The sequence below is a fragment of the Nicotiana tabacum genome, chromosome 4 (assembly GCF_000715075.1).
Source record: "Nicotiana tabacum cultivar K326 chromosome 4, ASM71507v2, whole genome shotgun sequence".
In the NCBI taxonomy this organism is placed as follows: domain Eukaryota; kingdom Viridiplantae; phylum Streptophyta; class Magnoliopsida; order Solanales; family Solanaceae; genus Nicotiana; species Nicotiana tabacum.
The window spans coordinates 74,757,705-74,768,524 of NC_134083.1; positions in this window are offsets into that span (position 1 = coordinate 74,757,705).

Genomic DNA, 10,820 nt, shown 5'->3' on the forward strand with positions numbered 1-10,820 from the left:
ATGGTTTAGTTCATATTGTTGAAATTTCTATTTTACTCCATAATTTGAAGAAGAAAGAAGGATATACTTCTGTTGTTGAATTTATACTAGATAAATTTAAAAAAATATTTTTACCAAATTCCTCTTATTTACCTAATTGGTACTATTTTAAACCCTTCTATTAAAATGGCCACTTGTCGCCAATTAATCATTGCTTTATATGTTTATATGAATATTGCACCAACTGAAACTCCTGATATTGAAACTTGTATTTCTGATCTACACAAATATTTATAAACTTTATATAATTATTATGCTAATATTGTTGATGCTTCTGTTGTTGTAGATGCAAATAATTCTTCAAGTTCAGTTTCAACATTTGCATCTGGTGCTTTGGAGGATAATAATGGTGTTGAAGATTATTTGATTTGGTCTGCACTAGGAGAGCATCAATAAACTAGTAGCAGGAACATTGATGAACTCCAATTCTACTTGCAAAACTCACGAGAGCCCCGCACAAAGGCATTTCTACTGCTAGGTTGGTGGAGGAGCAACTCAAATCAATTTCATGTTCTTTCGGCCATGGCTCGAGACGTGCTAAATGTGCCGATTTCAACAGTCACATCAGAGAGCGCATGTGATGACCCAAAAGGTCATCTTTAAATTTAATAATTAATTCTATATTCTAAGATCTCAAAAAGCAATATTTATCATTCCTCGACTTGCGTGCAGTCCGTATAATTTTTCGGAAAGTTTTTATATGAAAAATTGATTAAAATGTGAAATAGAGCTTTAAAACTCAACTGAGTTGACTTTGGTCAATATTTTGAGCAAACAAACCCAGATCAGTATTTTGACGATTTCGATAAGTCCGTATCGTGATTTGGGACTTAGACGTATGCCCAGAATTTATTTTGGAGGTCCCTAACTCAAGTTATGGCCATTTAATGAAAACTAGAAATTTAATGGCTAAAGATTTCCAAAGTTGACCACGGATTTGACTTTTTAATATCGGGGTCAAAATTTGATTCCAAAAATTGGAATAGCTTTGTTATGTCATTTATGACTTGTGTGCCAAATTTGAAGTCATTCTAGATTCATTTAACATGTTTCGGCACAAGTTTTGTAAATGGAAAAGTTTGAAACTCTTAAGTCTGAATAAAGGTGTGAATGGTAATTTCGATGTTATTTGATATGATTTGAGACCCCGAGTAAGTCAGTATTATGTTACAAGACTGGTTGGTATAATTGAATAAGATCCCGAGCGGCTCAGCGAGCTTCGGAGTGAGTTTTGAGCAAGTCCGGGCATTTCGGTACTCTAATGTAGTTCTGAAACTTTTGAAAAAGTGCAGACCGCAGAGGAAAAGTGCGGACCGCACAATTTTGAGTGTGGCCGCACTTCAGAGGAAAAGTGTGGACCGCAGGGGAAAAGTGCTGACCGCACACAATTTTGTGTGTGGCCGCACTTAAGGGGTTCTGTAGGTTCGATGGTCCGAATTCGGAGGCCTATATCTTTTAATCCACAACGAATTTGGAGATGATTCAAAAATAAAAGTTGTAGCCCTTTGAATCTAGTTTTCATAACAGTAAAGCATTAATTATTTGGACATTTATACAGAAAGTTATGGATATTTTACTGAAATCTAGTAAGCTGCCACAGTGAAGTGCGGCCACACTCAAAATTATACGGCCGCGGAACTTGAAAATGTGCGGCAACACTTGAAAATGTGTGAACCGCACATTGGGAAATCAGAATTTGTGTACTATATAACCGAGGGTTTGGGTATTATTTCATATTTTGGACTTTGGGAGCTCGGTTTGTGATAATTTTTCGTAGGTTTTCAAGAAATTCATTGGGGTAAGTGTTTCTTATCCTATAGTGATTATATTCTATGATTCCATACTCATTTACATCATGAATCCGTGAATTTATGGAAGAAAAATCAGATTTTTATAAAATCTTCCAAAAATATAAAATTAAGATTTGAAGGTCAATCTGATGTCGGAATTCGATAATTTTTACATAGTTGAACTCGTATCGGAACGGGTGTTCGGATTTCATAAGTTTTTTGGGATTCGAGACGTGGGTCTCACTGTTAATATTTGAGATGAATTTCGGATTTTAATCCAGAAAATTTATAATTTCATATGAAATTAATTCCTATGATTTGTATTGAGTATATTGAATTGTTTATGACTAGATTTGAGGATTTCAGACATGAATTCACGAGGAAAAGGTTTATTTGTAAGTGTCGTGGTTAACCTTGACTTGAGGGAATAGAACTCTTGAATTATTTGTTATGTAAAATTCATGTGAACGACGTATAGGCGAGGTGATGAATGTCTATACGTCGTCAAATTAATTGGTTGCCTAATTATTCGAAAATCACATATTGTTTTAATTTATGATTTAATTATTATATTAATTATTTCTCTCATATTCCTTGCTCAATATTATGCCTTGAATCCATGTTATAATTGCTACGTGCTTATTTGATTTATGTGACTTAATTGCTACTTGACATTTAGCATACTAATTATTAAATTGCCTATTTCCTCCTTAATTTTCACAATTAATTGCTACTCTCATCACTTATTTCTAAATAAATTATAATTATTGTATGCTTGTTGTCTTATAATTTCATATTAATTATTGTATTTATTGGAGTAATTTCTTTTATAAGAATTGGTAAATTATATTAATTGAGGAGCGGGTTGCACGCCGCAACAGAAATGAAAGTGAATATATTGGAGGAGCGGGTTGCACGCCGCAACAGAATTGAATGAAAAGATATATTGAGGATCGGGTTGCACGCCGCAACAGAATTGAATGAAAAGATATATTGAGGACGGGTTGCACGCCGCAACGAATTATATTTTAAGTTTATATTGTTGGAGCGCGTTGCACGCCGCAACGGAAATTTATTGAAGAATTATATTGTTGGAGCGGGTTGCACGGCGCAATGAAAATTGATTGAAATAATAATTGGTTATGATTGCCGAGTAGCTTCAACTGTTGAAATGAGTTACATATTTTATTTATATTAAGATTGTTATTATTATTATTGTGTACATGTTAATGTAGGTGACATGCCTTAACCTTGTCACTACTTCATCGAGGTTAGGCTCGGCACTTACAGAGTACATGGGTCGGTTGTACTCATACTATACTCTGCACTTCTTGTGCAAATTTCGAAGTTGGTCCCAGCGACGTACTGTAGATTGTGCTCGGATTCAGCTACCAGTGGAGACTTGAGGTATAGCCGCCCGACGTTCACAGCTTTGAAGTCCCCTTCTACTTTATTTTAGTTGTGTGTTTTCTTTCAGACAACTTTATTTTATTCAGGCCATTATTTGTATTATTCTAGAAGTTCGTGCACTTGTGACTCCAGTTTTGGGATAGTCACTTTATTTCAGACTTTATTTCCGCATTTGTTTCTTTGTTATTAATTAATTCAAATTGCGTTAAAATGGCTAATTATATTCTAATGTTGGCTTGATTAGCAAGTAAAATGTTAGGCGTCATCACGGTCCCGAAGGTGGAAATTTCGGGTCGTGACAGCGCATTTAGCCAAGCAAGGCGACAACTAGGAGATACCCGTCATTAATTGGGCAGCAACGTTTTGGAAATTCTAATGTGCTTCAAAGATTAGATAAGATCATAACGGCGAAATTAAGGGCGTGAAGAGGTAGATAAAGCGGAGGACCAAGAAATTAGAGATATAATGGTTTATGGTTCCGATTCAAGCAATGCAGAAAATCAAGAACCTCATGTTGACATGGATGAACTTACAAAAATTATGCAAAGCATGTGATGTACTCTTTCTTATTTTTTATAATTGTTGTGAACTTTTCATTTGCAAGTTCAAAAATAAAAAAATAAATAAAATATAACTTGCAAATTAATTTGAAGTATTATTTATCATTCAATAAAAATATAAAATGAAAGCCTTCGAAGTTTGATCCTTACATATTGCCTATTGGTTTTATTTCATAATTTTTTGTAGCCACTTACTTCCAAATTTTAATTTTAAAATTCAAATTTCAAATTTAAAACTTTAAACTTTAAAGTTTAAAGTTTAATTTTAAGCCTTAAAAATTTGTAAACACTTAAGTATCAATAACACTGAATAAGAAAAATTAAATATGCTAAAAAAAAAGTAACCCAGCCCGGTCCGGACCCGTTAAGCACGAACACGGACGGGCCCACCAAAAACGAAAAAATCCCAGCCTGGAACCCTAGCCCACTAACCATCCCGGAACAATAATCGGACGAGCTATTTTTTTCGTGTCCAGTCCGGACCATCCCGTCCGATTAACAGTTATAGTTCATAAATTAAGTACACTTAGTCTTGAATTATAAATTAGCAGCGCAAAAATTTAGGATGCTAAGCCCTGAATTCTAAATCAGCAGCTCAAAATTCAGGATACGTAATCCTGAAGTTTGGATTAATTGACTAATCTTTAACAAATTATAAATGCATTTTAAACAGCAGGCTTAAGTGGCTATTGGTGCACTTCACCCAAAATAGGGATTTAAATGACTAGGTTGAACGTACAAGGGCTATTTTCATTAATAGCAGACTATTAAAAACATAATACAAAAGATTAACATTAATTAATGATTAACAAGTATGGTAGTAAAATATTTATATATGTAGCATATTTCATTCAATTCAAATTAGCAAGAATCAAGCTACTTAAAAAGACAGCTCTAGTATTTAATATATTTTCCTATTTTTTCTCTCAATTCCATAACATATTTTATGTTTTCCTATTATTTTCTTACGAAACCAATATATTCCATAACAATTTTTTTTCCTTTCCATAATGGACCTTTTCATACAACATAATATAGTAAAAATTATACATTTGTATATTTTGATGAAGTAAAATTCATATATTTCATGAAAAAAAATATAGTGAATGTTTGTGGTATATATACATTATAAATCATGTATTTGTTTAGGACAAATCATGTATATATGCATACTAAAATTTCAACTTGTCAGAAAAAATTAAGGAATTTTTACCTTCCTATACACTATTTGAAACTTTATTACCCTCCCTACTTAAGTTTCAATTTAATTACATAGGCATATACAATTTACCAATTATATACATTTTAGGAATTTAATGAGAATCAATTAACTCCTATAATCTCGCTAACGTACATAACCCACTCCCCCCACATTTCTTTGTCCATACTCCATACCACCCACGATTCTGATACTCTCTCCCTCCATTAACGCATTCTTCCATTTTTGTTCAAAAATATTTTATAATCTCTCTCAAACTTTCTGATTTCTCTCTCAAAATCCTACAAAATCAGTAACAACTTAAAATTGTCCTTCCCTTACGATGAAGAATAAAGGATTTCCAAAGAATAGCCCTTAAAAAGCTAATATTGGTTATATTCTTACTTTTGATTTGGGTGTTTTCTCACATGATTCACCCCAAAAAGTAGTGAAATCGACATGTAAAACCAGAGACAAAGTCCAAGCTTTTTCCTCGTGAAGCTAGGGCAGAAGCTCGAACAAAACTCAAGCATGATAGGGGTGCTGGTGAAGTTTCGACATCTGCTAAATCAGTAAAGTGGAAGGGCAAAGAAATTGCTCGTGATGATGATTTCGTCGAAGAAGAAGTTATCCTGAAACCTGCAAAAAAAATAATTATAAGTTTCTCCTACTATCAAACCTTCAAAAAATAAGAAGGTTCAAACATCTCCTAAAAACATACACATCCATTGGAGAAGGTAAAGTTTTAGTATTTATAATTTTTGTTCTTTCTTTTTTTCTAGTTACAAAACATGTTTTCATTCTCATGACTATACCTATTTTTTATTTTTCTGTATTTGTAGAATTTTTGTCCACATAGTGTATATTTGTTGTTGGTTATCAACCTTTCTATATTTTCCTAGAAATTGTAGATTTCTTGTATATTATTCGAAATAATTTTGTTAGGGAATGTACTACATGATTTAGTTGGTTTTATTGGTTATTATTTGCTCTATTTGTAGATGTTAGTTTCATTTTCTGTGAACAAATTGTATATATTATATCTAGTTGTTAGTTTCTACTTTCTTGCTCTAAACATAATTTTGTTAGTGCATTTGTAGCTTCAATATACTTCAGTTGTTATATATGTTTACTAATTTTGTAACTTATTTGTATGCAATATATTAATGTCTTTCTGGTTGTAGCTACATTGTAGTATAATTGTTATTATTTTATTTTTTGGTATTTAAACATGTTTTAGTAACTTATTGTTTCGTTTGGTGCAAAATAGAATTTTTTTTGCACCACATAATGTTGATTATGGCATCACTAGGTTCCACACATTATCCGACCCTTCCGTTTTTGCCCAAATCAAGGTGTTATTATCTAAAACTGGGTTAAACTCGTTTAAGAAGACATGTTTTGGGCACTTTCTTTGCATGCCCAAAATATGTATCCAAAATCAGGTAATTCACCTTCCCATGAAGTATGAATTGAATGCATTTGTTTTTTTTTTTTTTAACAGCATAGATAAAGGGTGAGAGGTTGAACTTTAGGTTGAGGGAGTTTTCCCCTATCACTGGCCTTAGATGTTTTACAGAAGTAACAAATTTTGGTTACACAACTAAGTATGACAGTAAAACAATGAGGAGTTATTTTCCGAATAAGGAAGAAGTTGAGAAGTCGTACTTGAAACAAATTGTAAACAGCCGTAGTTGGGTGAGTGATGAGGATGCAGTCAAGTTGTGTATTCTCTATCTGATAGAATTTTTCCTCTGTCCTTCAGAGAAATATAATGCTTTGATGGACTATTTTAGGTTCTATTTGGTAGACTCGAGACAGTATGCGAATTTCGCATGAGGTATTGAAGCTTATACATAATTGCTTCTGTTTGTTAGGCATAAGGTGAACTCTTCTGTGCATTTTTATCTCATTCTAAATTTTTCACTCGCTATGCAAATATAGTTGTATGAGTGTTGTTCTACAGTCAATACTTATATAGCTACAAGGGTTGGTAGTTTGATCCCTCGCATACTTAGCTGGATAGCTAGTAAAGACAAGATATGAATTTCTGCATTGGAAGAGAGGATGATCAAACCATCATGGATCAAGTAAACGTTTTTTCACTTATGTACAAACAATATAAATATAATTTATCTACACATTTTATACATATGATGACTAGGTCCCTCACATTTTTATTTCACTCAATTCACCAATATGATTGAAGTCCTAGAAGAGCTTTCTAACATGACTTTGCTAGACAATGTTGAATACATCCTTAAAGAAGCTAAAACATATGCCGAGTTTCCGAATGATGCTCCATCTCCATCTGGCAATAAGCATGCAATGGGAATAGATGACAAGAAAGATATTCTGAAATAACTAAAAAAAATTAAGAAAAGATGTTGATAAGGTAACAACTAATGATATTCCTAGCTGGTTTCTTTAATTCATGTTATGCAAATTATTTCTTTAACTCTATCTATTTTAATACATAGGTCGGTTCAGACCTTGGATTGTTCAAGAAAGAGGTATAACTAATTCTTGATTTTTAGTCTTCTTCATATATCTGTAAGCCTCTAATTTTCAGATACATTATAACCATTTTTTGTTCTTTAGGTTTTTCAAGAACTAGGTAGCATTCGACTACTACTCAATGATTCCATCAGGTCTGTGTTACATGCAATTAAAAGTCAACATGATACTAACATTGATGCTAAGGTTTCATTCAAAATATATTCATTTTGGACAATAATTTTTACTATGTTTATATTTATATTAACATTCATAAAGTATATAGCCTAACAAATCCTACTTGCAGTTTACTGGCAGTTCTGCGAAAAACGATGAGCATTACAAAGAAAATAACAAATAACAGTATTGTGGAAGTAGTGCTAAACCAGTGTTGGCCAGCAGCAGTAAAACAAGTATTTTAACAATTTTAACATAATTTTATGACAAATAATCTACATTATATTTACATTATATCTACATATAGCCTAAATTACCAACAAATAATCTAAATTGTATTTCGAATTACTGTCTTAGATACAAGACACATGCCTAGCATTCAAAATGAGGAGAATGTTCCTATATCATGCCATGTAGGTGTTGACTTATCTTCCCAATTTCAAGGGGCATTAGAGGAAGAAATTGCATGTATGATTTAATACATTATATCTACATATTTCACAATACATATTACATCTCAACTACAGGACATCATTTCAACAAATTAACCACAATTAAAATATAATTTATCTACAGTGTTGTTTCTGTTTACTATAAATGATCTACAATTTTATTAAGTTGTACGCATTTATTATAACAGAGAAGAAAACTTGGCATACAAGGAGAGCATATAAATGAGGAGAAGGAGACTATGCATTTACAATCTCCAATTCAAGAAGCAAATGTTATACAACAAGGAGACGATTGCAATAAAGATTTCAGTGGTATATTACAATATAATTGTAGGGAAAAAATAACAACTTTCATATAAGCTTTAGTTTTCCCAAAAGAACTGATGCAACTAATATATAATGTTGTTCTTTTGTTTTTAATTTTGTAGGTAAGCCAGCCGACTACATCAATGTAGGTGATTCAGACAATGACTCTATGTCTGAAAAAAGGACAATAGTAACACTTGATGATTTTGAGCTGCCAGAGAACTTCTCACAGATTGTTAAGTTCGGCGAGGTTAATGAAGATGAAACAACCCCTGTGCATCAAAAAAGAACAAAGGTTCTTGGAAAGCATGTCAGATCCCCATTTCTTTCTTATTTCAGTTCTAGGGGAAGCACTTCTGTTGGACCTCCTCCAATTTTTAATATTAAGCATCCATTTACTGGGGTTATTGGCGGCAATGTTGATCCTGACTTGTTGAAAAAATTCAATAAATGGTTATACTTAGGTACCGACACGGTTTCAAAGAGGTTAGATTTTATATTTTTTTTCTTCATATTATCAAGTGCATACAATTTATGGATTTTCAATTGAAACGACATAATAATTGTACTTGTTATGTCTTTAAATAAGAAGAAGGCGTTTTATACTTTAAAAAATAACCAGCTCAACCCGTAGTTTGATCTTGGAGTGGAGAAAGTTGATAAAAATGACTGAGTTTATACTTTGGCATATCCCGGGCAAATCCTCAACAATACGGTACACACATACTCTGGCAGAATTTAATGATTATCTGTAGTATTCTGTTATTTTAGATATCTATAGATTTTTTGTTTGAAAATTGTAGTTAAATTATATTCAGCATTGAGAAATAATGAAATCTTTTTTTTTTGCAACACATTGATATTATTTTATGCTATTTGAGGAAGAGAGGAAAGTACGGGCCTGAAAAAAAATACGATTTACAATCACTGAATGTATCCTCAAGACTAGAATTGAACAAATTTATGAGAGGTACATTAATGCTCTTGCTGTTAGGAAGCTTGTTGTTTTCAAACCCCAGGACGGTATCACAATACATATTGGGGTACCGATTACTTGCAAATATTGCATGGGACAAAGTTGATTTTGTTATTATGCCCATAAACATTGTGAAAAAATTTCATTGGTTGTTGGCTATGTTTGACATTACCGATAGGGTTCTATATGTTTATGATTCTATGGTCTCCTCACGAAATCACAAACTTGTTGAATCTGTTATCGACAAATTTGCTATTATGATCCCCCTCTACTTGTCATGCACCGACTTCTATGGCAAGCGTCCAAACATCAGCTACAAGAACATAAAGGCATACATTAAAAAATATGTTACCGACCTTCTTGAAATTCAGTGGTTGGTCGACGAGATACCCTTGTAAAAAGATGGATCGATGTATGTGTTGCTTTTCCTTCTATTTAACCAATTGTATTTTACATTAAATGCTAAATCTTTTCCCCTATTATTTTTTGCAGTGATTGTGGTGTATACATGATGACATTTGCAGAATATGTCAGCATTTGAGATATATCGATTTCAAAGGAAGACATGTTGACCGTAGACGCTATGGAGCGCTCCTTTGGGATTATGCTAGGAAAAATCAAGAGTTTGTTATAATTAGTGAAAGTGAGGTGACTGACAAATCAGCAAGAAGAAAAGGCGCACCAGCTGTGAAGGAGATAACACGAATCCGGAACAAAAAGAGTTAGTTTCCCTTTTCAGTAGAAAAATTACAGTTAAAGTGTTTAGTTGTAGCTGGATTGTAGTAAAGTTGTAGAAAAATTATTTATTGAGAACAAGTCACCTATAATTTATCTGTAGCAGATTTGTGCTACAGTTGTTTTACCTTTTGTTTTGTTATTTTATCCAGAATTCTACTACTTAGGATAGAAAACATTTGTGGCATTTTTATTGGTTGAAAGTTGTTAGTACTTGATCTCGATATTGGTACGATATAATTTTTTTACAGCATAACTACAACTATGTCTACAACTACTATACAAAAATACATAATATATTCAATTTTAGTAATGTTGTTAGGAAAGACTAAAAAGTAATAAATAAACTCATTATTTGAACAAAACAACTACAGATCGATTGCATTAAGAGTTGAAATATATTTAGCAAACATTCATTATAGGAGACAGTCTTTATTCAAATTAGCAACACAATTATACCACAACTATAATTCTTCAGAACAGAACAAATACAACTTAATATGTCTTAAAGGACAGATTATCATCAACAGTACTCAGTGTAAAAAAATCTTTAAACTATATTAACTTTTATTTCCTTTTCGGAGCATTCCTACAAGATCTTTTGTTATGCCATTCTAGTCCGCAGTTTCCACATAAAACCTTGTACTTCTTTGCATTTACTTCATCATATGATTTGTATCT